Below are 23,405 nucleotides of genomic sequence, written 5' to 3' on the forward strand. Positions count from 1 at the left end.
CATTAGTTATGTGCTCTACCCATCTAATCTTCAGCATTCTTCTGTAGCACCACATTTCGAAAGCTTCTATTCTCTTCTTGTCTAAACTATTTATCGTCCACGTTTCACTTCCATACACGGCTACACTCCATACAAATACTTTCAGAAACGACTTCTTGATATTTAAATCTATACTCGATGTTAACAAATTTTTCTTCTTCAGAAACGCTTTCCTTGCCATTGCCAGTCGACATTTTATATCCTCTCTACTTTGGCCATCATCAGTTATTTTGCTCCCCAAATAGCAAAACTCCTTTACTACTTTAAGTGTCTCATTTCCTAATCTAATTCCCTCAGCATCACCCGACTTAATTCGACTACATTCCATTATCCTCGTTTTGCTTTGTTGATGTTCATTTTATACCCTCCTTTCAAGAAACTGTCGATTCCGTTCAACTGCTCTTCCAAGTCCTTTGCTGTCTCTGACAGAATTACAATGTCATCGGCGAGCCTCAAAGTTTTTATTTCTTCTCCATGGATTTTAATACCTACTCCGAACTTTTCTTTTGTTTCCTTTATTGCTTGCTCATTATAAAGATTGAATAGCATAGGGGATAGGCTACAACCCTGACTCACTCCCTTCCCAACCACTGCTTCCCTTTCATACACCTCGACTCTTATAGCTGCCGTCTGGTTTCTGTACAAATTGTAAATAGCCTTTCGCTCCCTGTATTTTACCCCTGCCACCTTCAGAATTTGAAAGAGAGTATTCCAATCAACATTGTCAAAAGCTTTTTCTAAGTCTACAAATGCGTGAAATGTAGCTTTGCCTTTCCTTAATCATTCTTCTAAGATAAGTCGTAGGGTCAGTATTGCCTCACGTGTCCCAACATTTATACGGAATCCAAACTGATCTTCCCCGAGGTCGGCTTCTATCAGTTATTCCATTCGTCTGTAAAGAATTCGCGTTAGTATTTTGCAGCTGTGACCTATTAAACTGATAGTTCGGTAATTTTCACATCTCTCAACATCTGCTTACTTTGGAATTGGAATTATTATATTCTTCTTGAAGTCTGAGGGTATTTCGCCTGTCTCATACATCTTGCTCACCAGATGGTAGAGTTTTATCAGGACTGGCTCTCCCAAGGGTGTCAGTAGTTCTAATGGAATATTGTCTACTCCGGGGGCCTTGTTCCGGCTTAGGTCTTTCAGTGCTCTGTCAAAGTCTTCATGCAGTATCATATCTCCCATTTCATCTTCATCTACATCCTTTTCCATTTCCATAATATTGTCCTCAAGTACATCGCCCTTGTATAGAACTTCTACATACTCCTTCTACTTTTCTGCTTTCCCTTCTTTGCTTAGAACTGGGTTTCCATCAAAGCTCTTGATATTCATGCAAGTGGCTCTCCTTTCTCCAAAGGTTTCTTTGATTTTCCTGTAGGCAGTATCTATCTTACCCCTAGTGAGATAGTCCTCTACATCCTTACATTTGTCCTCTAGCCATCCCTGCTTAGCCATTTTGCACTTCCTGTCGATCTCATTTTTGAGACGTTTGTATTCATTTTTGCCTGCTTCATTTACTGCATTTTTATATTTTCTCCTTTCATCAATTAAATTCAATATTTCTTCTGTTATCCAAGGGTTTCTACTAGCCCTCGTCTTTTTACCTATTTGATCCTCTGCTGCCTTTACTATTTCATCCCTCAAAACTACCTATTCTTCTTCTATTGTATTTCTTTCCCCCATTCCTGTCAATTGTTCCCTTATGCTCTCCCTGAAACTCTGTACAACCTCTTGTTCTTTCAGTTTATCCAAGTCCCATCTCCTTAAATTCCCACCTTTTTGCAATTTCTTCAGTTTTAATCTACAGTTCATAACCAATAGCTTGTGGTCAGAGTCCACTTCTGCCCCTGGAAATGTCTTACAATTTAAAACCTGGTTCCTAAATCTCTGTCTTACCATTATATAATCTATCTCATACCTTTTAGTACCTCCAGGGTTCTTCCATGTATACAACCTTCTTTCATGATTCTTGAACCACGTATTAGCTATGATTAATTTATGCTCTGCGCAAAATTCTACCAGGTGGCTTCCTCTTTCATTTCTTAGCCCCAGTCGATATTCACCTACTATGTTTCCTTCTCTCCCTTTTGCTACTCTCGAATTCAAGTCACCCTTAACTATTAAATTTTCGTCTCCCTTCACTACCTGAATAATTTCTTTTATCTCCTCATACATTTCATCAATTTCTTCGTCATCTGCAGAGTTAGTTGGCATATAAACTTGTACTACTGTAGTAGGCGTGTGCTTCGTGTGTATCTTGGCCACAATAATGCGTTCACTATGCTGTTTGTAGTAGCTTACCCGTACTCTTATTTTTTGATTCATTATTAAACCTACTCCTGCATTACCCCTATTTGATTTTGTATTTATAACCCTGTATTCACCTGACCAAAAGAATTGTTCCTCCTGCCACCGAAATTCACGAATTCCCACTGTATCTAACTTTAACCTATCCATTTCCCTTTTTAAATTTTCTAACCTACCTGCCCTATTAAGGGATCTGACATTCCACGCTCCAATCCGTAAAATGCCAGTTTTCTTTCTCCTGATAACAACGTCCTCTTGAGTAGTCCCCGCCCGGAGATCCGAATGGGGCAATATTTGACTTCCGGAATATTTTACCCAAGAGGACGCCATCATCATTTAATCATACAGTAAAGCTGCATGCCCTCGGGAAAAATTACAGCTGTAGTTTCCCCTTGCTTTCAGCCGTTCGCAGTACCAAAACAGCAAGACCATTTTGGTTAGTGTTACAAGGCCAGATCGGTCAATCATCCAGACTGTTGCCCCTGCAACTACTGAAAAAGCTGCTGCCCCTCTTCAGGAACCACACGTTTGTCTGGCCTCTCAACAGATACACCTCCGTTGTGGTTGCACCTACGGTACGGCTATCTGTGTCGTTGAGGCACGCAAGCCTCCCCACCAACAGCAAGGTCCATGGTTCAGGGGGGGACGAAGTGGCAGGAAGCACATAACGGTGTTTTGGCCAGTCCAAGTCACAGGTTTGTCGGGTATTTACTATTAATTATGCACTGATTGTAAGGAAAGGCACATGAACGTTCTTCCACAATGTTGTCCAACGGTTGTTGTCCAATATGTTGCGGGGGTGAGTTGCGAAAACAACTTGTATAAGTCTTTCGCTTGTGGTGCATGCATGGTCGGAAGGGCATCAATTACTTACCTGAGTTCGACAAAGTAAGTCGATATGTGGGAAAGTGTTGGAGGAATATGGGCCATACTGACCAGTGAGACGGGGTAGGCCAGCATAAGAACCTCAAAGAGGCTGTGAGTAAGGGTTATGGAAGGTCTGTGCCAACGCCTTGTCATAGTAGTTAAGTACAAACCGTATGCCCCGTCTCTAACATGCAAGAAACCGAGTCCTCTTGCTGAAGCGGAAAGGTTGAGGGTGCCAGGTGATACAAAGTATGCAAAGGCTGTCGTCCTAGGACCATTGGCAGAGGGAAGAACTGGGCAACGTGTACCAGTTTGGGCATGACAGAGGTGTTGACGTAAGCCACTTGCTGGGTTGGATTCAGGCTGTTGTGGAGGTTGTGTAGGATGGGGGCTCATATTGTCTGAAGCAAACGGCGGTAGGCATACGCCGTCGTAAAGGGGGGTACGTCTGGTAAATATGGTACCCAGGTAACGGAGTTTGTCCGCTGTTGGCAGCGGCAGTGCCCCTTCATCTTGGAGGCCGTGACTGATCTTCATAAACGCTGGTTTGTTCACACTAAGGATGCCTCCAGAGGTTCTTCCATACTGTCGTATCCATTCAGTGGCACTATGTATTTGCGTGGGTGTACGTGCCAGGAGCAGGAAGTTGTCTACATATGTCCAGCTACAGAAGGAATGGCTGCATGAGGTGAGTCCCGTAAGGCACCGTAAGAGGCTTTTGGGGCTTTTGGTAGGGAGTCCTGGGGCGATGGAGCACAGCACAGTGGACAGGGCACAGCCCAGTCTGACGAAGAACGTACTGGAATCAGTCCAGCCTGTCGTGTGTGATGTGGCACCAGTAAGCAGGCGTCATAGAGTGTCGACGCATGCGGAGGAAACCCCCAATGCATGGCCACTGATAAGTGGAACTGGTGTCAGACCCTATCAAGAGCATTATCGAAATAGATTGATTTCAGTGCCACAAGGAGGTGGCAGGATGTGGCAAGCCATTTTTTCTGACATTCGCCCTTGGCAGTTTGCAGGTTGGCACGACGACCATGCAATGTCTGCTCCTTTCAAAGGAAGGAGGTCAGTACCGTGTGTATGCGTGCCGCCAATAGGTATGCATGGATCCTATAGTCTGCATTGAGAAGAGTAAGTGGACCTTCCTGGACCTCAGGACGGTCTATGTACTGGAATTAAAATTCCGGCCACAAAGGCCGTTCGCACTTGGAAGTTGGGAATGAGTAACTCCTGGAACATTTCGGTCCACCGCTGGATCAAAATGTCACGGAATGCCCAGTAAAATTCAACCAGAAGACTATCTGGGCCTGGAGATTTGTTCGTCAGCCTTTGGCGATAGTGTCGCCACTTCGTCCGTAGTAATAACCGCCACCAAGTATGTTGCCTCCTTAGCGTCGAGACTACGTGTGACGTGTTGGAGAATGTCATCTGACATAGCGCCGTCTGCGGTTCTGTTCTCGTAAAACTGTCAGCCGTGGTCAGCAGAGATGTATTGACATCTTGCTTGATGAGGGGCGGGGGGGATGATAAGCTGTTGACGACGACGATGATTGTCAAACGTGGTATGGAGCATAGATGAAGTTTCCTCTGGTGCGATATTCTGTCTACGTGTTCTCACTACCATACTCTGTAGCTCATTGCATGTCAACAAAAGGACCTTGCCCTTAATGCGTTGTCGTTCGCTGTGCAGTTCAGGTGATGGGAGGTATGTCGTCGAGTTCCCGGAGCACTGTATACTACTAATTCATCGTGGCTTGGTGGCATGCAACCGATTCTTTCCTGCATTAGAACAACTCCCTCGTGATCATTGGTTTGGCGCAGTTGAGCCACCACATCAGTGTAGAAGGGTACCTGGGATGGCGGCATAAGCAGGAAGTCCGCACCGCTGCGACGCGCTGTCGACGTATTGGATCATGCAGAAGCACGTGCTAACTTCCATGTCCCACAGCTGCGCCAGACTGATAGCGGTGGAAGTAGGACGGAATTGACGAGCACGCAGTGGTCGTAGAAGGCGAGAGGCCGTATTTCTGCGGTGAGCACTGCGGACTGGAGTGTGTTGGAGACGTTGATGCGATCTATTCTGCTTGTAGGATAAGTTATAAGATGTCTGTCGCCAGGGACGTAGCCGTGGATCTTCTCCAATGCGTCAACACAGCGGACTTCTTCCCATCATTGTATGTAGGGCTGGGCATGGTAAGTAGCTGGGATGTTGGTCTTCGCCTCCAACTACAGTGTGGTCAGAACTACAAATGAATGAGAGGGGGGTGGGGGAGACGATGTCAAGAGACTAAAAAACAGAGCATTGCCGTTGGTTGGGTGTGCCTGATGGAACATACAAATTGATGACACGCGTTCTCAATATGTTATTAGCTACGCCCCGTGTGGACGGGAGAATGGTCACGTCTATGACCAATAGCCCCTCTCGGACATAGATCACTACCCCATACCCAGCCTGATCACCAACAGAGCTGTACAAGTCATATCCTTAAATATCCGGAATCTTTGCAATATGCACCTCTTGTAATAGGGCGATGTAACATCTGACCCGCGAATCATATCTCAGAGTAAATGTATCTTTTCTGTGCTGCAAATCATATTAGCGTTGACTATGGCCACTCTGTACACTTTTAGCAGAGTCACTGAAAGTTGATCCACCACCGTTGGGAGAAAAAGTGGTTTTAATCAACAGGTGACATTATCCCATCTCGCCTGACCTCAGGGGCACACTTATAAGTCATTGATTTGATGGGTGGGTGAGTGCATCGACCCCAGTGGGACTGCAGACGTGTCTTCCTCATCGTCTCCCCATGCTGTTGTGGCGCATGGGTATTTGGTGTGCATACGGTCTTTCCCTGTGAGGGAAAGGTTGTGCAATTCCGGCAAGGAGACACCTATCCCCATCCACGCAACGTTCGTTACGCCGTCCACAGAGTGTACAGGCGCTGGCGTAATCATTGTGCAACGTTCTCCGTCACTGTTACCGTCAGCTGAAGTCAGGAGGTGTGCGTCGACAGCACAAGTGTTGACATCATTCGTTGTGCGTGGGAATGTCACTGGTTCCTGGTATCGACCAGAGCCGCTATAGCGAACGTTGCTTGCGAACATGTCCATATGCGTCAGACCGTGGCAACGAGTCCCGCCGTCCAGGTTCGAAAGCTTCCGACGGCACCACAAGCGATCCAAGTGCGGACGCGGTGGTCCCGCCGGTCACGGTGTTAGGCGGTGGCAGCCTTCCTGTCTACTGGTCCCTTCGCGTCGTCCAAACCGTCGCTTTATGATGTCTGTTGCGGGCTGGGGTCGCTAATAGGCAGGCTTCGTGAAATAGTGGCGGCGATAAGCGCAGCTGCGTACGTCCCCGGCAGAGTAGTCGGTTTGAGTGGGGGCGTCACGTCTGTAGGCGGTAATTTTGCTATCCATCGTTGCATACATTCCGACTGAAGATGTCCCCCTTTTATGCTTCCCAAGCACGGGCAAGGCTGGCTGTCGTACATGATAATCGACCTGCAGTCCCTGATGTGGAAGCAGGAGCACACATGGCTACAGAAATGGATAGGTAGTTGTTGGACGAGTTATGTCCTGAACTGTGTCCTTTTCTTGGCTAGGTGGTCGAGCTCCGTGCCATAGGGACGGAGGGCGGTTATCACAACATCAGCAGGTTGTCCAAAAGGAAGCTCGAAAATGCTAATTGTTCGGCCATCCAGACCCCCGTAATCGACGGTCACTGTGCCTACGTTGCCATCTGCGAGGTTGAAGCGGAGCCCTTCACTTGCCTCCCTGATGATCTTCCTGCACGTGGCATAATTGATAATGTTCACAAACACTGTGTTGCCGACGGTGATAAAATGTATTCCTATGATGTCCGATCTTTACCTCGTCTCTTAAGAAACGTTCCTTCGAGTGCTTTGGTTTGTGTAAAGTCGGGGCAAAAGGTGAATCGAAGCGTTGCTTTACGATATTGATTCGCCATGTGGTTTTGCCAGAACAGCCGGAGCGCGTGTAACGGCCAATATAAACACAAACATAGACAAGCGTTGCCCCCGTGTCGGTTACAGGCACGCATCCGCACTGTAGCCCTGATGAAACTCATCACTTGCTTCACACCTGCAGAGAGAGGTGTATTTCTGAGTAGTGTGTCGTCGCCCCCTGAGACATAGCAGAGTATGCCTCCGCTTTTATTTTCGGTTTATGGCAACAAGTCTTGCTACTAACAGCACCCTGCTTTACGTGCTGTGTCGACACTACAGGATGGCGGCATTTTTGGAGAGGAAAAGGTAGGGCTATAGGGGAGGAAGGAGGCACAATTAAAAAAAAAAAAAAAAAAAAAAAAAAAGGCAGACTGCCCACTGACCTACCCAAGCGCTACTCACGATCTGTGCTCACAGCTTTGCTTCCCCCAGTCTCATACCTCCACAGTTCGAGCCATAGTCCAGCACAGAGTTTCAGGACTTGGGATAATTGTGGTATATATATAAACGTTGAGCCAAAGACCTAAACTATGGAATAAACTCAGTGTCCGTACACTGTGGTTCAAAATTGTAAATTTTTGTAAATGTATGTGTTCTGCTGCAGACCCGTTTGGGCGGAGACCTGAGGGCCAGATCTTTCGGAGATGGGAGGTAATGTAGTGCTGCCAGTACTTTTTTAGCGTTACTGCAGAAACTAGAACTTCGGCCGCAGCAGTTGGAGGTAGCTTGTGGGTTCTAAGGCGTTGGCATGATAATTTCATCGGGGCTCTTTATACAGCATGTCGTGGACTAGGCCAAGCACCGCAGTAACACAGTGCAGCAGGAAACGGGGCTCTTGCAGGACGAGCCAACCCGTACCACACCACCAGTCCACAGATTTGTTGTCACGAGTGTGTCCCGGAACAGTTTGTCGACACAACAAGTAGGCCACGAACCAGTACAAATAACCACTAATTTTAACAGAGGTGAGAGCAGTGCGGGAGCAAGCCAGATGACCCAGTGATATGGACAGCACGCAGCCGCTACATATCCAGGCCTCCACCGCCACTACATGTGCTAGTGCCAAGTACTCCTCCGTGGATTTGGTACTTCTCTACCAGTGGGCTCCCTCCTGGCCCATTCCAGCAGCAAACACAATATGGCCCTGGGGAGTAGCTGAACGAGATGGAGGTGGTACAGTCACCCACCCTCCGAGCTGGTGTGGGCGCCTAGTCACCACGCATCATCACTCGCAGGGGCGAGATACACCATCGAAGTCCAGGAACTCGTGCAAGCAACCCAGTAGTCTTCAGTGCTGCTGGTTCGTCTGCAAGCTGCCGCGTCCTGCTAATTGGGCTGCACACTGCTGCGTAAGGCTCTGGAATCAGCAGTCTTGGATGCCAAGGTCATGGCTCGGAAGCTATCAGCTCCCTGCTGCCAAGCGCCATGCTCTCCACGGAAACGTTGGGAGTGTAGACGCATAAGTGTCAATAAAATGTTTTAACTTGTGATGCTGTTAGTTTACGCTACCAGTAGCCTGTTCCTCGCCTCGTCGCATATCCCTGTATCCAGTCCCAACGTTCATGCCGTACAGCTTTATATATTTATGGCTTTTTTTTTACAGTGAATATTAAGATAACTCAGACGCGTTGGAATGAAACACTACTTACCACAGAACAAAAACCGATTAGTTCAGTTTTCTAAAAATTTTCTTTGTAGGCAAGATTTCCTTGGCTGACAAAAAAAAAAAAAAAAAAAAAAAAAAAGTCGGTTGCCAAAAGCGTATAACAATCTCGATAGATCGCATTACAGTGAACCAACGTCGATGGCACACTGCAGACAGCATGGTGAGACAATCTCTGCCACACACTCAATCATTTGAATTATCATGTATGACACTGTGACACAGATAGTATTGACTGGAGAGTTGAGAACTTTGCTGGAAAGCGAGAAGTCTGCGAACAGGTCCTGCTGATCACAGGCCCTAAATTTCAAGACCACTCAGGCTGGGGCTGTCCTAAAGCTTAGCATAGATAATGTGTCTTGTTATATTCTTTGCCAGGTTACCAGGTTACTGTACCACGCGTATGTTTGTTCAAAGCCCTAATGCTATCTACGAATTCATGGAACGTGGAAATTGTGGCTCAGGTAAGAGACAAGAGGTCGTAGCGGACTGAGGGAATTCAGGCAACGAATTCAGGCTTCAGGGAATGCTCAACTGCTTTTGCATCTGTATCTTTCTACCCGTTGTTTAACCAAATAGATCATAACATTGACCAATGCAGCCGATTATTTACAGAAACTTAATTCCAGAACCCCGAGATCTGAAGAGAGGTTAGTGGAAGAGCTTAAGTCGCTCATACCCATCCACTTCTACTTGCCCATTTTCACTCGCTCATTCAGCTCAACTCACTGCCATTGTGTTTTTGTGTCTCTATAACTATCTCTGTCTCCTGTCTGTCAGCCGCAGCCTCCTTCGTTCTGTCCTACTACTACTGTCTCCTTTCACTGTCACTGTCTCGCTCTTGCTCTCTCTTACTGCTACTACCTAATTCATTCTTTCGCACTGCCGCTATCTATTCTAGTTCTCAGTAATTCTCTCTTCTCCATTGTCATTGTCGTAGACTCTGTCTCTCATTATCATTACTTCTCACTCACTTCTCTTTATTCCTCTCCCACTGGCCCTTTCTCCTTCATTCTTTACTTTGAACTGTTCTGTTACTGTCTACTCTGCTCCACTACCACTGCGTCCCTCCCGTTCTCTGGCATTACCATTGTCTCCTTCTATAGCACAACTGTCTACTATCTCCCAGTATTATTATTTTTTCATCTCTTTCCAGCTACCACTGTCTCCTTCTCTCTCTGCAAAAAAAAGGGCAAATACGTTCGCGTGTCAAAATTTTTGAAGGTGGTGAGAAAGGTAGAAAGATGCACCTGGTACCCCACTTTTCAGTCACAGTCTTTTAAACAGGAGCATAACCACTTTTTCCGTCCTCTGATAGGAGAATTTTTCTGCTGGTTCTCCTCTTTTCTCTGCTACAGCAGGACGTGTGCCTCGTATGAAAAGAACTTCATAGATCAGTAAAATTATGATACACTACTAATGTGAAATTGAAATAAAGTATAACTAATTTTACACATCAGACAGGGTTTTGTTTGCACAAAAAATTTGCATGTGCTTCAGTATTACAACATGGGGTCCCCAGAACCCTTATGATGATAACGGAGGCACTTAACATCATATTTCACAGTGCTACGACACTTTATGAACTACGTTTTCGCCTCACACCAGGTTTTACATGCGCATTCTACGTGTGCGAGTAGGGTAACTTTTGAACCTCTGTCTCTCGGAAACAGATAAATATGTCAAGAAAATCTTCAAGATTGTTCGAGATCTGGATCTTCCACATATGTCGTAAAAATTACAGCCATTTGCTGTGCATAGCCGTCTTAAAATCCGCGGCTCGGTTTTGGTACCCAAAAACCATACTTTTGAGGTGTTTATCGATAACGGATAAAGATTTCTGAAAACAGCAAGATGGCTACCTAGAGAATATTACGCTAAAATATGAGCGACCTACTTTGCGATTAACTATTCAAATATACGACATTGATAGCGAGAAAATGTGAAATACGCTTTTTTCGGATTTTCTCAGGAACCACCCATAAAATAAATGGTATCTCCATAAGTGCCTTAAGGTACACCGTAGACCACATCTAACGCAAAAAGAACCAACCGATTTGCTCCATTTCTCTCAGTTGAGCCCCGGAAAAAGAGCGTTTTTATGAGCGGCGTTTTGGCGTGTATTGGTGGCACTTGCTGTCGCATGCGTACTGTTGGAGTCCGGTGGGGTTGTCAGGAGGACAGTAAATAGTGAAGATAAAATAGAGTTAAAATTAGGAAATATGTTATGCTGCAGAAGAACAAATCAGAGAGGAAATTTAGGTGTCTGCTTTATTTTAAAGAGTATTATGGAGGAACTACAGATATAATAACTAAGACTTGTTTCAAAATGAAACAAATTACATTCAGTGGAAAACATTTAAGTCGACGCAACAACATGCTCACATACTGATAAAGAAGTGGAACAAATCTATCAAGTGTTACATACTCCAATAAATTATAGCAAGTTACACTTCAATATGATTATGGGAGATTTTAGTGCGAGTGTAGGATAGACATTAAAGAATAACTTTTTCATTAGGGAAGTTTGGGTATGGACTAAAAATGATAGAAGTCATATTGGTAGAATTTGCAAGGAAGAACAACATGTTTGTCCTCAAAAAATTCTTCAAAGAACATGGCAATTACTAAATGGTGTTGTCTGGGTTAAAACGGGACAAACAGTGAAACTGACAGTTGTGTGTTTGCTGTGCCCTCATAGTGTTTACATAACATAGTGTTGTAACTTGATTTCAGATTACGCCACGTTTCTTCGCTCTCAGAATTGCTTATTGTATCTTTTTTAACTACCAAGGCGTTGCTTTTGTCCACTTTCCTTTTCACTCTATGTCTTCCTGTTCACGCTTGGTGGTCTGGTTTGACTACCCCTGGCCAGTCAGTACAGTTTCAACAGGTTTTCTTGTGCCGTATCCGATCCGAAATCGAATCCCAGGTCACAATAAGACTGGTGTAAATGTGAGAGTAGATCGGAACATAAAGTACAGTAAGACTAAAATACTGTAAAGCCAACACAGAGTAGAAAATAGCACAAAATAACGATTAACTCACAGAGTCAGTGTCTGATTCTTAAGAGAAATACTGGATGGTCACGAAAGGGAATAAACAGTAAACAGTGCTTTTGGGAAACGAAATAGGGTTTTCAAAACTAAGTTTCGAATTTGTCTGCGCTATGTATTACTAGTTTTGTCTCGCGAATGTTTGACATAGACTCTACACGTGAAAATCACGTAAAAACTTGCTGTTTCTCACCGACCTTTGAAGAGATGCACGTTGGGAATTGTTAAGGTAAATAGGAAATTAAATACTTTAGTGTAAGATGAGATTTTGAGTTTAATGAAATTATAATGGAGGTGAGCGAGACGTCCTACTTCCTAGAAAAATTACTTCCTAAATTCAAAACAAATAGGACAGAGAGTGTCAGTCTCCCACCAATTCATCTGAAGAGATTACATACGTTTTCAAACCCAAAGTAAATATAAAATGACATTACAAGCTACAGTATTGTGTAAGATATTCCGGTCCCAGACTGGCTGGCACAAAAATCTGGTGCACTATCTGGTGAGGAAACGATACCTCTCGCACAGATGCCTTGAGCTGGGTGCAGATGCGCAAGATTTCTTCCTCAGCACTCACAAGCTGATGCATAGCTTGCGCATTGCATAACATGAGTGAGATGTTGGGCATCAGTTACTTTGTTCCCTTAGCGTTGGTTTGTCCTATTAAAGAACAATGTTTGGACTAGTCGTTTTAGTGAAAATAAGCACTAAGCGTAAGGCATAAACATTGTAAGACCCATAAGATATAAACAGTGTTTCTGCAAGAATTAGTCAAAAATGTGTGGTAGGTATGGTGTGACAGTTATAATAAAAAAGTCTTTTCTTAGCTTTATTTATTCCACGTTGGACATATTGTGACGACATTGATGTTAATATTAGTTCCTCCTGATGTTCTTTCCCATGGCATATGCAGAGTATTGAGTGTATCCAATGTGTGAAGGCCATGCTTCCAGAAAAAGGTTCTTCGCAATTTTGATTTTAACAGTCAGTTATCGACGATTGCGGAAAGAATGGTGGATGAAATATATACACAAGAGCCTATAGCAGTAGTACTTCTACAAGCTGTTAGGATCCTGGATGCCACAAGAAAGACAAGTGAGCCTATCTAAGTCTGCGCTGAATTTCGGTTAGGTATGCACATGTTCGAGCATATCCTACTGGCTATTCCTCATTTATCTACCCCAGACGACCGCCAGCAGAGTGGCCATGCGGTTCTAGGCGGTACAGTCTGGAACCGAGCGACCGCTATGGTCGTAGGTTCGAATCCTGCCTCGGGCATGGATGTGTGTGATGTCCTTAGGTTAGTTAGGTTTAATTAGTTCTAAGTTCTAGGCGACTGATGATCTCAGAAGTTAAGTCGCATAGTGCTCAGAGACATTTGAACCATTTGAACCCAGACGATCGTGGATGGGACTGGATGGTCTGCAAACGAGGGCAGTTTGATTTGATAAAGGGACAATGCGAATTAGAGCCCTAAATTAATGAGGTAGTGGTACCACTTACAAAACTGGCAGTGCATTGTGGAGATCACGACTCTAAGCTTGTACTTCTATGCCTAGCCTAGCATAGTATTTGCATGTGAATAATGCAGCGCTTCCAAAGAGAGTTATAGTCAGCCGCCTGACTAATCACATAGAACTGATATGAGAACAGGAATAAAGCTAAGATTCCTAAAGTTAGCTGTGGCAATAGCCCTATAGTGCCCATAGCTAAGAAAAAGACATCAGGGAATCAGTGTGCCTGATACAGATAAGTGAATAAAATTCCAACTGAGGAGAAAGATCAGCCCAAACCAGTGATGAGTGTGGACCTATGAGATGCGTACTAGCACATCCTGCTAGTACCACACAGACAGTTTACTACCTTTCTGTACATTGGAAGGACATACCATTTTACTACACTGCCATTTAGGTCTAGTGTATCAACATTAGCACTTGTAAGAGCCCTGGCTCATGTGATGAGATGTGACTTACTGAAACAATGCTCACCTACATTGACAACCTGTTGACAGCTGTGGAGTGCAGCAAGAAATACTATAAAACATTAGTAAGCTTATTTCAAACTTTACCAGACAATAGAGTGACCAAAGTCTGAGGAAGTCTGTGTTTGGACAGGGGTGAGATAAATTTTTAGGACATGAAATAAGAATGCAGAAGATTGGATGGATAGATCATGTAACTAATAAGGAGGTACTGAATAGAATTGTGGAGAAGAGAAATTTGTGGTACAACTTCACTAACAGAAGGGATCGGTTGGTAGCTCATATTCTGGACATCAAGGGATCACCAGTTTAGTACTGGAGGGAAGCATAAGGAATAAAAAATCGTAGAGGGAGACCAAGAGATGAACACATTAAGCAGATTCAGAAGGATACAGTTTGCTGTAGTTGCTCGGAGATGAAGAGGCCTCCACAGAATAAAGTAGCATGGCGAGCTGTGTCACACCATTTTTTGGACTGAAGCACAACAACAACAAACAGAACAACAATCATCTGTGTCAGCATATTGCCCTACCAACGAAACAAAAAGTTCTGAGACTGATTTTCTACCTCGTGTGTAAGTGACATCAGCACAGTAACTATGGTGGCACTTTGAACTAACAACTGTGAATAACGGATTGGCGTTTAACCAGTCTGTTGTGAGTATCCACTATTAAGTAGCAGAGATACAGTATAGGGTGTCAACATTGAGTCACAAATCGCAATGGAGCAACACCTCTAAATCAAGTATTCAGAACAATCTCTCTATAGAATGTTTTGAAGAAGAGAAAAGTGTGAGAAAAGTTAATGCTGTACACCTTGACTCCCAAAACAAAACTGCTGCGACTTGATGGAAACGCAACAGTGTGTAATTTTTTTCTAGAAAAAATCGTCATGTATGATGAGACTTAGTATGATCAATATGAACCTACCGCAAAAAGACAAATTGCAGGTGTTCACATGAAGGCCAATGCTTCCATGAGATAATCGACGGCGAAGCCAATGTGATGCAAGAATTGAGCAACGTCCCAGAGAAGGACTTTTCTGAAAGTTTCACGTAACTCTGTGCATGTTCTGTGCATTGTACTCAGGTGGGGCGAGGATATATAGAAGACCTGAAGTATCAAAAGCGCCACATTAAATTTTCGGTTTTTGTTAATACAGTCTCAAATTTTTTTCGACTGACAGTTTATTCAGGAGGTTCCAGAGGCAAAGACTGCTTGACAAGCGTGTGCCTTTATGGGAAAAGCCGGTTTCTGTAGAAAGTTTATGAGAAATCAAGCTCTCAAGACCCCACAACTGTTAGCACCCGCAAGTCATAGGGTGGGATGAGATGTCAAGAACATTTTGAAAGGAACTATGTAACATCTTGGTACTCTGTCATCCAGATCTAAAACAAGCGATTGTTTAGTTTGTGGTGTAGGAGCGGAATTGTGTCAGCCAACGGAGTATGAATGTGAAACAGCTCATGAAGCATGGTGGTTGCCGGTAGAATGCTTAATAGTGGGAGCAGGATTATTCGGCCACAGAGCTAGAAACTTTGGCAGCGATGAGGACATCTCAACGTTGTCAGCACTTTCTGCTTGGAGAGAAAACTGACAAAACTGACGTGTGGACTGGCCACAGAGCGTTGGTATTCTTGTTGAGTGCCAAATTCTTGTGTGGTAGGCTATTAAAGTTGTTTTTGGATTTGCCAGAATAGGAGTTCGAGGTCAGATACCTCCCAGGCAAAGAAAATGTAATACAGGATGTATGCGTGGACAAGAATAAAAAAATTCACGGGTTTTTTCCCGGATTTCACGGTTAAAAGTGCACTTTTTCCTGGGTGAAAATAGAAATTTCCCGGGTGAAAACACGAAAGTCCCAGCTTAAAGTGCATTTTCCGTGCTAAGTGACTATGTACTTTCCCTTGCAGCTATAAAACTTATCAATTCTTTGAATGGTAAAGGTTTTATACACCAGCGTAGAACTTTCCGGCGCTTTAGGAAACGAAACTCAGCAAACAACAACACGTTTTGGTAAGATCTTTAATGCACGGCAACATGTACACTGCGTATTTTCACATTACGAATGTATAAATACAAATTCAACCAAATACAGAAGGTAGCTTCCAAAGCACTGAAATCGAGATTGCGATGCGAGCCCATTATAACTCAATTCGCGGGATCTCGCCAGTCAATGGCGGCAGGCATTCAGCACATGGGATACGTGATGTACTCAGCCAATAGCAACATCACTGTTAAGTAACACGAACAGTCAAATAGGAAAAGCTCATGGTTTACATTAATATACATTCAGTAAAGGTACAAGAAAAGCTATGTTTTCGCGTATAGTAATGGTTGTAAAAAAATTTTGCTGTTGTTTTTTCTGAGGGTGTGGTTCGGCAGGATCCTAAGAGCACAGCTTAAATTGCAGCAGTTGAATATTTCTGACAAGCAAGATCATAAATTTCACTGCTGCACTCCGTGCATTTCGTGGACTACCTGACTGAATACATGTTCTGCTCAGCACTTCGACATTTCCATGGAAAAGTCAATTAAATTTGAAGCTGCTCAAGAACTCACCTCATACTTTTCTTTGAAGGATAATTATACTTTTTTCTATCGTTATTGCATAATTAGTAATCTATGAAAGAATTAAATAAATACGGTAAACTAACCATAAATCTAGGTCTTTTTCAACGTGCGTTACCCTTTCAGATATATCAAACACAAATGTGCCAATAAAATTTTAAATAATGGCATAAATGGCTGGTCTTCTGGGCCTGATAATTTTCTTTGTGATTGGTCCTTAAAGTGTTAAGTTTTGAATGAGAGTCAATCGCTGTAAGAAAACGATTTAAGAAATTAATGGCACATTCTCGTGCGTAACGTTTCTTTGCAACTAAAGCTTTATTCCATCGTTGATCTTTTATTGCTGCAGTGCTATTCTGCAATAGTGGGCGAAAGTATTTTTTTTCTTACAGTGCCAGTTCTTACCAGTCAAAATTATAAACGTTTAACTAAAAACTAAAACTCTGAAAAATTGCAGGGTTTTTCCCGGATTTTTCCCTGATGAAAAAAATTCTCCGATTTTCCCGGATTTCCCAGTAGTCTAGGGCATATATACACTGTAGTAGCCAGTGCCCTGTCTCATTTACTGGTTGGAGTAGATCACATTCTTCACCTAAAAAAGAAAGAGAAAAAGGTCAGAAGACTGCACCTCTGTCAGTTGTATGACACTACAACTAAAAAACGGGGGGAGGATGCCTGCCTGCACGTCATAATTTCCTAATTTGGTGATAAGAAAGAACTAAAAATCTGTCAAGCGTGTGAGCAACCAGTAGAAAAGCAACTTTGAATACCAGTGGAGGCAATAAAGAGTCACATGGCACGCTCACTTGAGCCAGGCTCACTATGGACTGAAAAAGTAACTAGGAGACTTGAAGCGCAGCTGTCACTTCCACAACATAACCCATTGCGTTAGATATGTATCCACAAGCCATGTCGGAAGGCTAAGGAAGGTTGAAATTTCCCAAGTTGAGAAATTAGAAGGAGCAATCTGTTTTACTTGGTATTTGAAAATTTCTTACTAATCAAAAGTAAGAAATGCAGCAAACTGACCTATAGTGTACAACATAACGTCAAAGCAGGTGAGAAACCTTTCAGCAATAGACCTGTTTGCCCCACTGCTATACAGCAAAAGCCATGCACATGTGTTGGTTGTTGCAGAGCTGTTGTCAAAATACATCAGATTATTAATGCTGAGGAAAGATACAGCCAATATAACAGCAAAAATACCAAACCAGAATAAACCACAATGAGATCACACAAGGAAAATCACCTCTTAATTTTTGTCATTGACATGGATGGGCACATTGAAAGAGTAAAGAATGGCAGGTGACAAGAGAAACTGCACAACTTCTGCTTAGTTACAAGCACCACTGCCATGAGAATTAGACTGACAGGATTGGCTAGTGAGAGGAAGTAATGAATGATCTGCCACATAAGCGCACACAGTATGCACCATACAAGACTATACCTGGAAAGTGACTGGCATATCTCATAGGTAAATGCAGAAATCTCGCACACAACAGAATAGGATTAGCTGCTATCAGAAAAAGCTCAAGAGAAAATCTGTTTAAAGCTGCAAGCTATTGTAAGGAAAAGAAAGGTGCAAAGGAGAGATAGCCACACAAAGCTGACTTAGTGCTGGTAAAGGCATATAATCTGTCAAAGAAAGCCACTGGCGAATGTTGATAGTTCTTCTTACTAAACAAGAACGCAAACATTGCACATGCCAATGCCTTTGAACAGCTGCAACTGGTAACTGTTCGAAGTGTCGTTGCTTACAAAATTTCATGAATGAATCCTGTTTTAAGTCGAACCTGACCGACTACCCAACACAATTTCGCTAACAATAAGATAAATATAGAACATACCTTCACCGAGGAGTCAAGCAGTATATTGCTCCCTCCTACGTATATCTCGCGAAGAGACCATGAGGATAAAATCAGAGAGATTAGAGCCCACACAGAGGCATACCGACAATCTTTCTTTCTACGAACAATAAGAGACTGGAATAGAAGGGAAAAACGATAGAGGTACTCAAAGTACCCTCCGCCACACGAGGTCTGGTGGCTTGCGGAGTATGGATGTAGATGTAGATATCTTAACTAAGGAATTTGATGTAAATATCCTATTACAGTTTAGGTAATATAACTGAATTGTGATGGTGTCAGGCAGCCAGGATATTGCTGGCAATGTGTTTATTTTACTACGCTTGTAGTCTAGTTTATGCATCAAGATATTTGGTGAAGTAACAATATAGTTTTTAGAATAAAATAAAAAAGGATTGTTTTAAAGTTAGATTTAAAGATAGTAGTTAGTTAATAATGCTAGTTCATTATGAGTTTCAAACAAATTAGATAATAATTAACATCAAAGTCAGTAGTAGTTTATAGAAATATCCCTCTTTTTCGTGCCATACGAAGCACGATAATTACTGGTACTCACGAAAAATATTGGGAGAGTGGCAATAAGCGTATATGGAGATTCAAACATAAAAATCTGCATTGCATATTCCCAAACTATACCAAACTACATTCTAGAAGAAGATTTCTGTGTATGTACTACAACAAAGAATGGAACAGGAGATATAAAAAAATGGTTCTGAGCACTACGGGACTTAACTTCTGAGGTCATCAGTCCCCTAGGACTTAGAACTACTGAAACCTAACTAACCTAAGGACATCACACACATCCATGCCCGAGGCAGGATTCGAACCTGCGACCGTAGCACCAGCGCAGTTCCAGACTGAAGAGCATAGAACCGCTCGGCCACTCCGGCCGGCCAGGAGACGTATCCCAGGAGACAACAAGTTTAATATTAGGTGCTGTGGTTAGGCTCAAAAATGGTGTGGCAGTTGGTGCAAAAGTGGACAGTGAGTGGTAGGTGTATACGTCCGACGAAAGATTTGGAGAGCCAGAATATCTCTTGGTAAGTAGCCTGTTGAAATGCTGCTTACAGGGGAGCTGCCATGTGGACCGCTTCAGACTCAGCCATTTACTGCACGGGCGTGGGAACCCAACGTCTGGATGTCCACATGCGCCCAAAATTTTCGGGAGTCTACCAAACAGTGAGCCAATGAATCACAGCCCTCAGTTCAGATTGAATATGTGCAACTGAATATATCTGCTTCCTAACTTGAAGGCATATGGATGAAGAAACTTATTTTCCCACCAAGGCTACACAGGTGAAGACATTGGTGGAAGTCTGCTTGAGCAGTACAAAGACACCACGGCCCACTGGTTTCCACAGGTCACGGAACCCACCTACGCAGGGACTGTACGTCTTAACATCTTTTTAAACCACAAATCTCATGCCTTATATTATCGGAACTTAATTAAGGAAACTTTATATTTCGAGCAGGACTCTGAATAGAAACGGTACTTTTGTTGAAAATGTATTCAGAGGGGAGAAATTGAGAGCCTTACAGATGATATATACGGGCTGGGAGGTTTCCATGGTTTTCATTTGGCAGTAAGATCATTCGACGCACTTTTCAAAATCACAAAATTGTGGCTACCATAATGAGGGTTATAAGACATAGCGACGCTGGTTCATTGCTTTATTATTATGTATTCTACTGCGGAAGAGTTTCAGTGAACATTCGGAAAAGTAAGGTTGCCCCTGTCACATTTTATACAGAAGATGTTGCACATTTTTAGGGTGGCTGAAAATTTAATTTAGACTGTGTCACCTCGACCTAAATCTTAGGGTCAAACAACCTGAACCGCAGTTGTGAGTTAGACTAGACTGCGTTGAAATTGGTGTCATTTGACAGGGTAGTGGAGTGGATATAATTAAGGTAGTGTTGGACTCCAGGTGGAGTGGGAAATCTTTTGTAGAAGGTTAATGGAAAAGTTAAAGTTTGTCTATTTGATTTTGATGATGATTGAATTGATGATAGAACCACTGCGTACTATAAGTTACTTAGTGACGACGGATGGGCTGTAATTTTTTTTGCTTATAGCGCTCGGAGTTTTGCAATCGGAGTGAGATGGTGAGGAGCAGAGTGTGGGAAGAAGGCATATGAATCCGTTCACATGTATTGCTGGGTATACATTCGTCTTTCTTTTCTTGTTCATTGTGAAAGTAACAGGAATGACAATTCTGTAGAGTTTCCGATACTTCTTGTAGATATTGGGATGGAGAAGGATTATGGAATACAAAGTGATAAAACACATCGTGGTTGTAGTTTATTACCAGTTTATAGTGCTGTTTCTTCGAGGTCTCGATTGGTGGCTGTGGATGTGACGGGTTGATAGTAGAGTTCTTAATAGTAATGTGATTCGATGCGGTAGTTCCAGAAATTGATTCAGTTAACCTTCTTGACTCTGACTTTGTTTCCGTGTCTCACATTGTGACGGGTGATGTGTCGATAATGGCCACTGTTTATGTTCGCGGAAGAGAAAGAGAAGAGTGTTTTCTGCGGTGGAAGGATGGTCGTAGAGACAGAGAGTTACAGTAAGGGAGCTGGTAGAAAAAGTGACCGATTGCTGCATAATGCATTCACTTATATACGACGATGTCGCTGGAAAGCACTTGTTGCGACCGATGGTACTGCGTTTCAAAAGTATATGGCAACGTATGGCAGATACAGAGTTGTAGCATGCGGGGGCAGAAAAAGTTACCATGCAAAATTAAATGGAGAGCTGCAACTGTCGCTACGATGGCAATGGAAAAGGATATGAAATGCAAATGGTACACAGTAGTTCATATGACTGTGAATTCTACGACGAAAGAAGTGCATAGGGCGATGGCGAAATCTTAGCTTGACAAAGAGCTATGACGACTCACAGATGGCGCTAATCGAAAGACATCCGTGTCAAAGCTGGGAACGAAAGGCCCTGAAAGTGGAGTCGATATGTAACCGTTTTTAGATGCAATTCTGTGCTTCAGCCGTGTGTGTCGTTTGGCTTGAATGCCAATGCCATTCTTTTCTGACCTTTACCACATAGTATATGAGTAGGCGAGACATTGGTGATCATGCGTCACAGACACTACAAAAACCCCTCCACACGTTCGTGGATCAGAGACATCGTCATTTGTCACCATAGATTCAAGCCTGACAGCACATACTAAAGAAGAATTGAGAAATGGCTAGAATGAAGTTCGAGTGTTGTTCGGTACGTTACAAGCGGCAGATGTTTCCGATAGAATGGGGCGTGGCGCGCCGTCATACGTCATCATTATAGACTTAGCAGCCAACGCTGGGCGGCCCTGCGTAGCCGACACACTTTCGCAGCAGTTTATTGCTCGTATTTTCCTTCGACATCTCAGTTAAGAGGCTTCATTTCACGCCTAGGATCACGTCGCACCTAACCTCGCTCTGACCTCCCATAACATAAGATAAATTGTGAGCAAGATATTGCTACGCACATGCTGCTGTCTGATCGGCACAACGCGTCTTTCTTGCTACGTCACCGGCGGGAATAACTGCTAAACTGCTAACTCTCAGCATTGAAAGTCAGAAGCCTGAAAGATGAGATGAAATGTATTTAGTATCCGCATTTTCGTCACAATTACGTTTTATTTATTTATCTAGTTTACAGCGCTATACAACTTATGCGTACATTATTACAGTGCTCTCGTTTATGAACGCTATACGGCACGATTACTTTTGCAACAAAAAAGTCATATAATATCTGCACAATCAGAAATGAGCAATAGTTCTCATACGAACACAACTTCCAATTTGTAGACGTTTCAGATTGCTGATGAGATTCAAATTCACAGGCTTCTTCAACCCTTACACGATTGTTTTGCACTGTTAGCTCCTGGTCACATAAACGTTTTTACATGACGCCTACAAGAGAACGAATTACTTTTTAGTCATACGTATATTTTTCCGTAGTAACCCTTTCTCTGGTAAATTATTATATTTCACATCTGTCTCACTAAACTCCTTCTGGAAAGTGATAACTCGAAATATGAATCTGTAGAACCTCTATTAAGGAGTGAGAAATAACATTTGGGTTGTTATTAATTACTACTGCCATTCTTTGTATCGATTCTACTATATGTAGAACACGGTTAGTTTGTTCTCATATTCATACATCGCATTCTAAATTCATTCCAAAGGTTTTTCAATAATTGTTTACTTCTCCTTTTTGCCCATGATCCAGCAAGTTTGTTTCAAATATATTTCAGGGCTGCTGTTTTCTTTCCTGAAGATTATTTTCATCTTGAATTGGTCCACCCCTGGTAGCTGAGTGGCCAGCGCGACGGAATGTCATGCCTAACGGCCCGGGTTCGATTCCCGGCTGGGTCGGAGATTTTCTCCTTTCAGCGACTGGGTGTTGTGTTGTCCTTATCATCATCATTTCATCCCCATCGACACGCAACTCGCTGAAGTGGCGTCAACTAGAAAGACTTGCACCAGGCCAACGGTCTACCCGACGGGAGGCCCTAGCCACACGACATTTCCATTTCCATCTTGAATTTCTAGCCAGTTCTTACTAAATACGTTAATGTCTTTGTGCACATACTTTAGCCTCTATGGACAGTTTCCACATTCCTGCTGAAGATATGGTACTCAGTGCTCTACACATTGAGCTTCTACAGATGTTCTCAGGATATCTTCTATCACACTGTAGTGTTTGTGCCAAACCTAGATACATTTGCTTCTTACTATAACATACGTACATTAATACAGCCCGAAACATTCCTTTCGTTCATCCTCCTACCTTCCGTGGCGACCCTTTGCGATGTGCGGCGAGTAAGACTTACCACGCGACGTACTGCTCCGCAGGTTACTCAAAACGTTTATTGGCATGCCCTGATTAATCCTCTGCACAGCTAAATTTATAATGTTTTCAACTTTAAAAGAAAAAAATACAGTTTATAATCATAATTTATTAAATTTAAATTGTAATTTATATAACTGATAATAAAAATATTATAATTTATAATTACATATACAGTTATAATTATATTGAAAAGAAATATGAAAATCAAAATTGCACTTTAAGACAAAG

Source organism: Schistocerca americana, chromosome 1 (assembly GCF_021461395.2).
Source record: "Schistocerca americana isolate TAMUIC-IGC-003095 chromosome 1, iqSchAmer2.1, whole genome shotgun sequence".
NCBI classification, from domain to species: domain Eukaryota; kingdom Metazoa; phylum Arthropoda; class Insecta; order Orthoptera; family Acrididae; genus Schistocerca; species Schistocerca americana.